General features: G+C 44.1%; 1 long non-coding RNA gene across 1 annotated transcript in view; it reads right to left on the bottom strand.

Annotated features, from left to right (window-relative positions):
* The window catches only part of LOC142310190 (uncharacterized), a 112,434-nt gene that overhangs the window by 85,890 nt on the left and 12,989 nt on the right, over positions 1-13,555 (bottom strand). The window contains exon 2 of the long non-coding RNA XR_012754105.1: positions 13,183-13,251. This is a non-coding gene — a long non-coding RNA (uncharacterized LOC142310190). The remainder of the gene's footprint in view (positions 1-13,182; positions 13,252-13,555) is intronic.

The raw sequence follows: 13,555 nt of genomic DNA, 5'->3' as shown, positions 1-13,555 counted from the left end.
CCTGGTCTGTGCTCTGGATTACTCGTCGCTGATGGGGCCGGACCGTGGTGACACCGGACGGGACATAGGTCAGACCGCTGTTGCGATGCTCTGAACTCCTTCATGCGATCTTGTTTTATCCTATACATTTTTGGATCCAAATTGGAACTCTACTTTGGGCTCGCAGTATTTGGCAACGCACTTCAGTTCATAATGTTGAATTCTGCTCTATTACTGCTATATTAAGTTTATGAGGTTACCATATATTATAATATTCTAGAGTCTAAGATTACCTGCCAATCCTCCTTATCTCTTTCACACACCCACCTCTTCTTCCCCTCTAACCCTCTATCAGCTTATTCCACATTCCCTTTCACCTCGCCCCCCTACCTCCTCATTGTTCTTTTTCCCCCTTTCCCTCAGTCCCCCCACTTTCTTTCCTTTTCATATCTCTATATTCCTCCTCTTGCCCCGCTTTCTCTCCTATGCTAATCTCTCCCCTTTCTCTCTTTTTCTTCTACCCTATCTCTCTCTCTCTTTACTTCTTTCTTCCTCCCCCCCCCCCTTTTTTTTTTTCTCTCTCTCTCTCTTTCTCTCTCTTCTTCTCTTCTCCTCCACTTCTTCTCGTTCTCTATCCTCTTCTCTCTCTTTCTCTCTTACTTCTTTCCCATCTACTCTTGGTCCCTTCACTTATGCGTGATTAAAGGCTTAAGCTGCAGGGTAATTCATTTATTGGACTGCAGGAGAAGCTCAAGTCCTTGTTTGAGGACACCCCCGTACCAAGTACGCCATCTAGCCACGTTGGTTCACCCTAGTCGTTGCTGGGGAAAATCTCTCCTGGTCGCACTACTGGACCAGTTCTTGTCGGTTGTGTGTGCGCAACCGACAATTTGTATTTAAGGGTACGGTTACCCAAGTTCTACTGTAGGTTAAGTTTTTGATATCTTTCTAGCAATTCAGCAAGGGGCATCTCTCCATGGCTTTAAACTTGATGACATGGAATGTTAGAGGACTGGGCACATCCAGGAAACGGGCGGCAGTATTTGCTCATATCAAAAAATCCAAAGCTCAGATTGTATGTTTACAAGAGACCCATTTATTGTTGGATACCACTAGAGTGCTTCAAAAGCCTTGGGTTCAATGGTCAGCTCACTCTGTTCATTCATCATATTCTAGGGGAGTATCGATACTGGTCCACAAAGCATTGCGGTGGGACCCGGGTAAAATTTTAAAGGATACTGATGGGAGGTATGTGTTTGTCCAGGCTCACATCGATGGTGTTATGATAGTGGTCTTAGCCATATACATCCCCCCTGCAACGGGAATCTCGATTCTATATGAGGCGGCTAAGTTTGCCTCACAATTCCCACAAGCCTTGGTGCTCTGCATGGGGGACTTCAATTTGATTAATAACACGGGACTGGACAGATTCAACACCCGACAGGTCCCGATCTCCCCCACGATACAGACTAGATTGAGTATATTCTTACAGGAAGTGGGATGGTACGATATGTGGCGGTTTTTTAACCCAGTACTGAGAGAGTATACATGTTATACTCCAGGGAAAAACTCATTATCTCGAATTGATTACATCTGTGGAAATGACCGAGTCTGTGCCCATATACAATCGGTCTGTCATTTGCCTAGATCAGTATCAGATCACTCTCCGGTATCTGTAGGCATTAAATGGGAAGGATGTAAATCTCATAAATTGTCAAGGAAAATTAACCCTTGGTGGCTGTCACTCTTTGGTGCCAATGACAGGATTCCTGATCAGCTTGGGGCATACACGGAAATGAACTCCGTGGAAGAGAATCACTCGGCTTATTGGGACGCGCTTAAGGCGTATCTGAGGGGATGCTGTCACTCCTCTATTTCCTATATCAAGAAACAGGCGGCCAGGGAGGAGGAGGAACTGGCCACCCAAAATAGAGTGCTTGAACATAGATTCACCTCGGACCCCTCTGAGGAAAACAGATCTCAGTGGCTTCAGGCTGGGAGGAAATATCTATTGTATCTGCAAGACAAGGCTAAGAGACATATATTCTTCACGAGCCAGAGGTATTTTGAGCAAGGGAACCAATCCAGTAGCTTACTGGCGTTCCTGGTGCGTCAATCCAATAGCTCACCTGCTGTCCTTAAGATTAGAGACCCTCGGGGAGAAACAGTTACTTCCGTCAATGGTATATTGGAGGTATTTTTGGGCTTCTACAAGAACCTGTATGAGTCCAGGCTGACCGTGTCAAGGGAGGAGATTGCCGAGTACTTACGAGAGCTGGAGTTTCCCAGGTTGACTTTGGCTCAGAGATCGGCCTTGGATGAGCCCATTAGTATGGAAGAGATGGTGGAGGCGATAAAGACCCTCAATAAGGGTAAGGCGTCTGGGCCAGACGGACTCCCGATTGAGATCTTTGACAAATATCGGGGGGAGCTGGCTCCAGCCCTCCTGGAAACGGTTGAAGCCTCGTTCCGCAAGGGTCGGTTGCCTGATTCCTTTTATGAGGCAACCATTGTCCTGCTATTGAAACCAGATAAGGACCCATTGGATTGTAGCTCGTACAGACCGATCTCTTTGCTGAACTCTGATTACAAAATTCTTACCAAAATTCTAGCAACTAGACTCAAAGTGGTCTCCTCTATAGTACATGAGGATCAGTCTGGATTCATCCCGGGTAGGAGTACCTCGGATAATCTGAGGAGGGCGCAGGTGATCTTACAGATGGGCACCAAGTTAGAGGAGGATTGGGCTCTGGTCTCCCTGGATGCAGCCAAAGCCTTCGACTCTATAGAATGGCCATACCTGCTGGAGGTGCTGCGGGCATTTGGTTTCGGCAACGAATTTATCAGATGGATAGAGATCATATATAAAGCTCCATCTGCTAATATTCAGGTGGGCGGTGGTGTGTCGAAAACTTTCCCTTTGGGGAGGGGAACCAGACAGGGATGTCCCCTATCCCCTCTCCTGTTCGCTCTTGCCATGGAACCGCTGGCGGTGCGCATTCGGGCGGACCCAGTCTACCGGGGGGTGAGACATAGTAAGGGAGATGAACGGTTATCTTTGTACGCAGACGACTTGTTGCTGTTTGCATCTGATCCGGATTCCTCCATTCCTAGAGCCGTGCAATTGATTGATCGATTTGGGGAGTTCTCCGGTCTGTCAATAAACTGGTCAAAATCGTACCTTCTCTTTTTGTCTCGGAACAGAGAGGAGCTGGTGCACGACCACGTATGCAGAGTCCCGGTGGTGGATCATTTCAAATATCTCGGAATTATACTGGCGGGAAGCCCTGCGGAGATGATAGCGAGAAATATAGCCCCCTTACTAGCGTACTTCGGGGAGAAATTTAATAGATGGAGCCAACTCCCACTATCAGTGGCGGGAAGGATTAACCTCCTTAAAATGATAGTGCAACCAAAGTGTCTCTATATTACCCAGCATGTATTTGTACAGATTCCTCGCTCTTTCTTCCGGTCCCTGGAATCTTTAATGATTACCTTTGTCTGGGGTTCGTCCAGATCAAAGGTCCAATTAGCCAAATTACAAAGACCCAAGGATATGGGGGTATGGCCCTTCCTGATCTTTATATTTACTATCTGGCCGGACAAATGAAATACTTGGGACCATGGACACTTCACCGGGTTGGGGGTTCTCCGGAGGGACTCCTGGCAGAGTTCACAGGTGTGGACCTCCTCTGGCCGTTACTGATGGATCACAGGAGGGCCCCTGAGGGTCACGTCCTCCCGATACACAAATTGGGGGCCAGGATCTGGAAAAAGGCTAAAGCCGTATTTGGATTTTATGATGTACCAACCGAGACGCCCTTATGGGATAACTTGGACCTTCCACATTTTTGTGGGTTGCCGGGGTTTGGTGAATGGAGGAATCGCGGAATAATCTCCCTGGGATCACTGGTCCGGGATGGTGAACTCCGCCCCTTTGCGCAACTGCGGACAGAATTCGACTTGCCGGAATCTCATGGGTTTCAATATCTCCAGATTAGGCACGCCTTCCGAGCTCAGTTCTCTGGCCGTGGGGTTAGATTCTCTTCCTTCCCAGTCATAGGAATTATTAGATCACAAGGCCCTGGTGGTCTTATTTCTAAGCTTTACTCCTCCCTCATTCGGGCCAAGGCCATGAATAATCCTCTTTCTGTTCGTGAGAGGTGGAGTGCCAGGATCCCTGAAATTGATGATGTAGTGTGGGACGACATTGTCGAATCCCACACTTTGGTCTCTCCTGCTGTTAACAATAGACTGATTCAATTATATATAATACACCAAAGTTATATTACTCCCCAGAGACTGAACAAAATGAAAAAACTGAATAATTCGGTGGGGATGGGCTGTCCGAGATGCGGGAGAGACGGTGCTGATTTCTGGCACATGATATGGGATTGCCGGGTCATTCTCTCCTATTGGAGTGAGATTGTAACGACTCTTTCCGCGATATTTCAAAAAGCTGTTGCTATGTGCCCAGTCCTGTGTCTATTTGGGGTGGTAGATGTACACTCCTGGTCCCAAGATGAGAATCTATTGCTAAAGAAAGTTCTTTTTCTGGCCCGGAAGGGCATTATACTAAATTGGATGAGCACTCATCCTCCAACTAGAGCCTCTTGGATTGCATTGGTAAATGCTATAATCCCGTCTGAACAATTTGTTTATAAGACGAGAGGCTCTTCAATTAAATTTGACAAAATTTGGGGTAGATGGATGAGGTCGCCCTTGACTGGCGGATCTCCTGGTTCTCTTGCTGATAACCTACAATCAGTATTATCGCAGCCAGTAGTGCTCCGGTGGGCAAAGAGAAGACACATATGATTCATGATACGCTGCCTTGAGTTGGATGTGCCTCGCGAGCTAACACCTTTGCTAAGTTCGATGCTCTATAGATATGCTGAGAGTAATGGATGCTGATTTGATTGTTGATACTTTATTATCCTGATGACCAACCAGTTTACATGTACTCTGTCTTAATGTACAACTTGCTGATTTATTCTTTAATGTAATGTTTTACTTAACTTTCAATAAAACTAGTTTAAAAAAAAAAAAAATGTTGCTCCGTTTTGATTCTTTTGAATTACCTGCACATTCAACCTTGTTGCGGTCTGTGGTCAGAAATCATTTGAAAGGAGCTATATTTAAAAAAAAGAAAAAAAAAAGTAGCACCCAGACCCAAAATATAGTAAATTTAAATTATACTGACAAGTAGGTGCCATAAAGCAGATTCCTCAGGAAAGTCCACTTCCTCCAGATAACCCCCCCCCCAGAAACTAAAATATTATAAGCATGAAGCTGAAGCAGATGAAATACGTATTAAACATCACCAATTTAATAAAAAAATAAAAATATATCTACAGGTGCTATTGACATGGATTTCTCATCAGATATTGGTAAAAACACATCCATCCACACAGGCAAAGAAACCAAGCCAGAAATGTCAGGTGCATTCCTCAGATCAGATTTTGGTCCATTCTTCCACATAAACACTCTTGAAACCCTGAAGGTTCCACGGGGTCTTTCTATTAACGGTGAGCTTTAGTTCCTCCCATATATTTTCTACTGGATTCACATCAGGTGATTGGCTGGGCCATTCTAGCAGCTTTATTTTCTTTTTCTGAAACCAATTGAGTGTTTCCATGGCTGTGTGTTTGGGATCATTGTTTTCCTGAAATGACCACCTTTGTTTCATCTTCATCGCCCTAGTAGATGGCAGCAGATATTAATCAAGAATGTCTAGGTACATTTGTTCATTGATCCTTCCTTCAATCATATGAAGTTTGCTAGTGCCGTATGCTGAAAAATAGTCCCACATCATGATGTTCTCACCTCCAAACTTCACTATTGGTATGGTGTTAAAGGCCTCCAAACATGGTGTATTATGGCATCCAAAGAGTTCAATTTTGATCTCATCTGAACCTATTATATTCTCCCTGTAATTCATAGGCTTGACTAAATGTTGTTGACAAACGTTTAAAAACGCACTTGAACATGTTTTTAATTTAGCAATGGAGTCTTTGTGGTGAGCCTGCACACAGGTCATTAAGGTTGCATGCATTACTTATTGTCCTGTTTGAAACAGTTGTACCTGCTGATTCCATATATTCTATAGCTTATATAGGTTTATAATGAAATTATGTTCTTTCCACTTCTGGATTTTGGCCCAAACACTGCTCACTGATAGCTTCAGTAGTTTAGAAATTCTGAAACTAATGTCATCAGTATATTTTGCAACAATAAGGTTAGAAAGGTTAGGAGACTGCTCACTGGTCATACCCATCCCGAGATGTTTCTTGTGTGGCACCTTAGGAATGAGACACCTTTTTGTAGGCCATCAATTGAGCCTGTTGAACTTACAGGATATCAGTTAAAGAGGCACTATTGCTTCATAGTTACTGATTAATTTCAGCTTGAGTCATGACATTCCATGACTTTTTGCATTTATTTTTTTGCAAGTGTGCAATACTTTTTCCTGGTGTCATTTCTCTTTATTACATATAACTTAAAGAGATATTACAATCTCCAAGAACCTATCCGAACAAGTAGTAGATGTAATAATAAGAATATTAGCAAATACCTCCAATTGAAACTGTAGTATAAGTCTTCTAATTCTGTGGCGCCCCTGACCTGGTCAGGCACCACTGAGTACTGCACCCATGCTGGGTCAGTACTTCCAGGTAATAGGGTGTGTACGCACAGACACATAGCAACCAGGTCTCCCCCACCTGAGAGGGGACCCTTGGGCAGACCCAAGAGGGGGCTTGCCTCCACATCTCATCAAGAGGTGTAGGGGAGGGGCTGGAAGCTAGGTTGCAGCGGCTGTCAGGAAAGTAGGAGGAGTTAGCCAGTCTGGTAGCGAGAAGCGCAAAAAGTGGCCAGAGAAAAGAGACGCGCGCTGACACGCTAGTCAGACCCTGCACGTGAAGTAGCCGTTAGCGGGGGAGAACGGTTACCGGCCAGTCAGTCAGAAAGACGCTGAGGGAGTCAGTTGGTCGAGTACGGGGACTGTTGGTGACTAGGCATGCACGAGGAACAGGTCCCTAGAGTAGACGTCCATTTATTGATCTGCTAAACCTGCCGGTGAAGGGAACTCCAAGTCCCTCACCAACCATCTAGAGTCTGAGCCTCAGCAGCAACGAGTGGGCCCATAAGGGGGATCGAGCCTGGAGCCATCTCCCTTAGTCCACGCTGCCGGTGAACGGTCCAAAAAGCGGAGAAAAGGCAGCAGCGACTTCCCTGGATGAACCCCACGGTATTTCAAGTCAGTGGTTATCCCAAACAAGAAGTGCTAGGAAGGCGAGTTAACGGTTACCCTTAAGGCCCTGTCACACAGAGAGATAAATCTTTGGCAGATCTGTGGGTGCAGGGAAATTGTGGACAATTAGTGCCAGGTTTGTGGCTGTGTACAAATGGAACAATATAACCATGATTTCACTGCAACCACAGATCTGTCAAAGATTTATCTCTGTGTGTGACAGGGCCTTTAGACCAGCCTAAATGATACCTGGTTCCACCTTGTTTATCTCAGCATCGCCCGGGTTACCTCACGATAAAATCTAAAAGTGAGTAAAGAACAGTTGAAAGACATCTTGGACTGAGTTATTCTGGGACCTGTTGTTCCACACAACCGAGCCCCTGGGGCCAGCCTCACTCACGGGAGGCCATACCATCAGACTGCAGACTCCATCAGACCCAGACGCTCATTAAACCTGCAGTGGCGGTCAGCCATATCCCTGACCGCAAACTGTGAGTGGCGTCACGACTCCTATACACATACAGAACCAACATACCTGTTGCCAGAAATACCAAAGTGAAGACCCTGTGGTGTCCCTGAAGGTGGAGTGACGTCCCTGAGGCGACTGCTACAGGTGGGCACCACAATTCACTATGTTGATAACCTCATGTTCACTGCATTGCAGGACCTTAGGTATCCATGGTTACGACCACACACATAGTCACAGTTAATTATTTAGTTGTATGTGGTTGTTAACATGGATACCTACGGTCCTGCATATGAGGTAAGCAACATAGCTAATCAGGAGAACTATACTACATTTCTAATTGGTGATATTTGCTAATAATATTATTACACTTATTACATATTGGGATAGGATCTTGGAGATGGGAATACCCCTTTAATGTATGGCCATCTATGGCTTGATTTTTTTTCACCTGTGTGAATTGGATGGCTAGTTACCAACATCTGGAGAGAATATTCTGTTAATAGCAGTTTTAGAAATATACAGTGTATAACAAAAGAGTACACTCCTCACATTTTTATAAAAAATATATTTAATCTTTTCATGGGATAACAATGAAAATATGACTAAAGATGATCGAACCCTAGGTTTGATTTTTGAACCAAACACCAACTTAAAAATACAGGGTTTGGGATCGGAGTTCAGATACTCTACGTGCAAACTTAACTCGCGCGAACAACGCTGTGCTCAGTACGCTTGGTGCTCAGCCCTGTGTGAGCCCTTGCAGTGATTGAACTGCTTCCTCTGGGGGTAACAAGAGCGTGATCAGATGTGGTGTGTAACAAAAAATAAAGTTTGAAAAAGCCTGCCCACCTTTCCCCAGAAGTGATCTGCTTATGGCTGGCTGTATGTGGACAGAGACTCAAACTGCCAATCAGTGATTCTGAGCCATCTCATGCCAAATTCAGACCAGTGGAGGTTCAGTTCGCTCATCTTTAGATATGACACTGTGATACATTGTAAATTAGTCAGTGTACAGTTTGTGTAACATGGTAAATTTGATGTGCCCTCTAAATAATTCAAACACACAGCCATTAATGCCAAAACTGCTGGCAACAAAAGGGAGCACTCCTCTAAATGAAAATGGCAAAACTGTGCCCAAAGTTTCAATACTTGAGCAGTCATCATTTTTTTTTCAAGCACAGTATTAACTCTCTTCCCTATGGAGTTCACTAGAGCGTCACAAGTTGCCTCCTCTTCCATCCTCCATGATGACGACTGTGGATGTTCAAGACCTTGCGCTCCTCCACCTTATAATTGAGTAATACCCACAAGTGCTCAATAGGGTTTAGGTTTTGAGACAAGCTTGGCCAGTTCAGCATCTTTACCCTCATTGTCTTTAGCAAAGCAGTGGTCGTCTTGGAGGTGTGTTTGGGGTTTTTATCTTGGACCATGAAGGGAGGGGGATCATGCTCTACTTTTGTATGTGACAGTACATGTTGGCATTCATGGTTCCCTCAATGAGCTGTAGCTACCCACAATCAGGAGCACTCATGTAGCCCCAAGCCATGACACTTCCACCACCATGCTTGACTGTAGGCAAGACACACTTGTCTTTGTACTCCTAACCTGGTTGCCACCACACACCATCTGAACTAAATAAGTTTATCTAATCTCATCATATCACAGGGCATGGTTCTAGTATTGAATGTTGTATTGCATGTTGTTAGTCTGTTTTTCTTCAGCAAACTGTTTGGGGGCTTTCTTGTGCACCATCTTTAGAAGAAGCTGTCTTCTGAGATGACAGTCATGCAGACCAATTTGATGCAGTGTGTGGCATATTGTCTGACGACTGACAGGCTGACCCCCCAACCCCTTTAACCTCTCCAGCAATGCTGGCTGCACTCATATGGCTATTTTGAAAAGACAACCTCTGGCTATGATGCAGAGCACGTACACTCAAATTCTTTGATCGACCACAGCAAGGCGTGCTCTGAGTGGAACCTGTCTTGTTAAACCACTGTATGGTCTTGGCCACTGTGCTGCAGCTCAGTATCTGGGTGTTGGCAATGTTCTCATAGCCTAGGCCATCTATATGCAGAGCAACAATTCTTATTTTCAGATCCTCAGAGAAGTCTTTGCCATGAGGTGCCATGTTGGACTCCCAGTGACCAGTACGAGAGAGTGTGTGAGCGATAACATCAAATTTAACACACTTGCTATCCATTCACACCTGAGACTTTCTAACACTAATGAGTCACATGACACCGGGGAGGGAAAACGGCTTAGTCTGCACAATTTGGCTATATTCACTTAGGGGTGTACTCACTTTTGTTGCCACCAGCGGTTTTGACATTAATGGCTTGTTTGCTGAGTTATTTAGAGGGCACCTCAAATTTACAGTTATGCAAGCTGTATACTGATTACTTTTGATTGTATCAAGGTGTCATATCTTCAGTGTTGTTCAATGAAAAGATAGAAAATAATTACAAAAATATGAGGGATGTACTCACTTTTGTGATATACTGTATTTACTTAGAGAATTGGGACATGTTAAATACTTATTTCACTTGCTGCATATATTGTAAAGACGTCCAAAGGACACGTCATGGAGGGAAAATATGTACCACGGAGGTGGTTATTATCTTCTGTGGTGTAAGCCTGGAAACAAACTCTAGTATGTATAGTACTGAGAAGGCTACTATGGCTGACAAAGGCTGGGTTTACGAGTAGTCGGAGAGATGAGTGGGACTGGCTTCTCACAAACGCTGACAAGCAAAGTGGTAACAATGTTTTGAACTATTGACTTGCAGGCTCCATATCTCACCATCCACTACAGCTTCAAATGTGAGACGGTCTTCATTTTATAGACAATCACCTTGGCCATCTCATACATACATTTGACTTGCAACTATTTAGCATATAATTTTTTTATGCTGATTTGTGTCACGTCACTGCATTGTTACTGTTTTGCTCCTGGTGGTGGATTTTATTTTTCTTTCTCTATACTACAAATTACAACCTGTTCTCGCACATTCTTTAATAGCTCAGTGTGTTATTAACTTTATGCCTTTTAGAGATCATTCATTTTTACATGCCACTGTGTATGTATAATATGTACAGTGGAGAAAATAAGTACCGTATTTTTCATTTTATAAGACGCACCCCAAATTTAGAGAGAAAAAAAATGAAAAATAAAATATGGGGTTCGTTTTATAATCCGGTGGTGTCATACTGGGGGCAGCAGCTGTGGTGGAGTGGAAGTCACAGGAGGCCGCGGCGGTGTCAGAGTACGGCCGTGCTGTGGTGGTGCAAATGGTGGCCTAGATATTTACTGGGGAATCCGGTACTGCTCTGTCCTGGGGAAACTGGCGCTGCTCTGTACCTAGGCAGCGGGCGCTGCTCTGTTGTGCGGCGGGCAGTGAGATCTCTGCGGTAGGCAGCGGCTCTGTCTTGTGGTGGGCAGTGAGGTATGAGCCATTCTGAAGATGTCGGCGGTGCGGGCTTTAAAGAAATAGCGGTCAGAGTCGGCGCATGCGCAGATGAGGGCTTGAGCTAGGGGGCTCCATCGGCACATACGTCGACTCTGGGCGCCATTATTTGAAGCCCTCACTGCCGACCTCTTCAGACTAGCTTGTACCTCAATTCCCGCCGCACAGACTTCGCTGCCCGCAAATACAGTATTTGATACACTGCCCATTTTGCAAGTTTTCTCACCTACAAAGAATGGAGAGGTCTGTAATTTTTATGGTAGGTACACTTCAACGGTGACAGACAGAATAAAAAAAAATCCAGAAAATCACATTGTATGATTTTTAAATAATTAGTTTGCACTTCACTGTATGAAATAAGTATTTGATACAATAGAAAAAAAAAAACAAACACAAAACTTAATATTTGGTACAGAAACCTTTATTTGCAATTACAGAGGTCAGACGTTTCCTGTAGTTCTTCACCAAACTTCACACACCCTAGCAGAGAATTTGGCCCACTCCTTCATACAGATTTTCTCCAGATCTTTCAGGTTTCAGTCCAGTTACAGAGTAACATTTAATTTCAGCTCCCGCCAAGATTTTTTTACTTGGGTTCAAGTCTGGAGACTGGTTAGGCCCCTTCAGGACATTGAAATGCTTCATACTGAGCCACTCCTTAGTTGCCTTGGCTATACGTTTTGGGTCATTGTCATGTGGGAAGACCCAGTCATGACCCATCTTCAATGCTCTTACTGAGTGAAGGAGGTGGTTGGCCAAAATCTCGTGATATATGACCCCATTCATCCGCCCTTCAATACGGTGCAGTCATCCTGTCGCCTTTGCAGAAAAGCCTCCCCAAAGTATACTGTTTCCACTCCCATGCTTCATGGTTGGAACGGTGCTCTTCAGGTTGTACTCATTATTTTTCTTCCTCTAAACACGACGAGTGGAGTTGGTACCAAAAAGTTCTATTTTGGTCTCATCTAATCACATGCCTCCTCTAGATCATCCAGATGGTCATTGGTGAACTTCAAACGGGCCTGGACATCTGCTAACGACCTTACGTGCCCTGGAGAATTTTAATCTATGACGTTGTAGTGTGTTCCTAACTTTAATCTTTGAGACTGTGGTCAAAGCTCTCTTCAGGTCATTGACCAGGTCCTCCCATATAGTTCTGGACTGATTCCTGGCATTTCTCAGAAACATCCTTGCCCCATGAGGCAGGATTTTGCATGGAGCCCCAGACCGAGTAAGATTGACAGTTAACTTGTGTTTGTTACACTTTCTAAAAATTGTGCCAACAGTTGTCTTTTCACCAAGCTGCTTGCCTATTGTCCTGTAGCCCACCCCAGCTTGTTCAGGTCTACAACTTTGTCCCTGGTGTCTTTAGCGCTTTGGTCTGAGTCATGGTGGACAGGTTGGAGTGTGATTGATTGTGTGGACAGGTGTCTTTTATACATGTAAAGGGTTCAAACAGGAGCAATTAATACAAGTAATGAGTGCAGAATAGGAGAACTTCTTAAAGAAAATATAACAAGTCTGTCAGAGCCAGAATTCTAACTGGTTGGTAGATGATGAAAATACTTTTTCATGCAGTAAAATGAAAATTATTTAAAAATCATACAATGTGATTTTCTGGATGAATTCTGTCTCTCCCAGTTGAAAATTACAGACCTCTACATGCTTTGTAGATGGGAAAACTTGAAAAATCCGCAGTGTATCAAATACTTATTTTCCCCACTGTATGTAGCTAAATACTCAAAATACAGTGAGTGTAATCTTAATTTTCCTTACTGATTTAGTACAGACCTCACTGATGCTAGACTACAAAATGTAGTAAGGAATCACACTGTAAAACCGTTCTACCACAGGATAGACCCCCACAAGGAAGATGGAGCCTGTAGTGTTGCAAGAATATATGACAAATAAATGGTAGACTGAGCTGCAAACCCTGAGTGGGCAGAATTATTCAAGGAGGAAAAGGACAGACTAATTTCTTAAGCCAATTACTTACCAACTTGAAAGAAGCTTACCCTTATTGGTACCCTGGAATTGAACCAGAATCTGTAAGATTGTCTCCTGTCCTCGGTGGTCTACACATGCTGAAGAAAACACAAAAAATGCTTACTCTCACATTGAAAAGAATCTTACCTGAAAGGGGTATTACCATTTCCAAGTTCCTATCCCAGTATGCAGTAGGTGTATAATATTAGCAAATACCTCCAATTAGAAATGTAGTATAGTTCCCCAGATATAGATATGTCTCAACTCATGTGCAGGGCATTGCAGCTTAGGTATCCATGATTAAGTCCACTCATATAGTGACAGTTATTTGCACTTAACCATGGATACCTAAGCTGCAATGCCCTGCGGCTGAAGTAAGAGACATGGCTATATCAGGGGAAC

The sequence above is a fragment of the Anomaloglossus baeobatrachus genome, chromosome 5 (genome assembly GCF_048569485.1).
Source record: "Anomaloglossus baeobatrachus isolate aAnoBae1 chromosome 5, aAnoBae1.hap1, whole genome shotgun sequence".
NCBI classification, from domain to species: domain Eukaryota; kingdom Metazoa; phylum Chordata; class Amphibia; order Anura; family Aromobatidae; genus Anomaloglossus; species Anomaloglossus baeobatrachus.
Note: the sequence above shows the minus strand (reverse complement) of the source record. Positions and strands in the feature narration are given on the sequence as shown.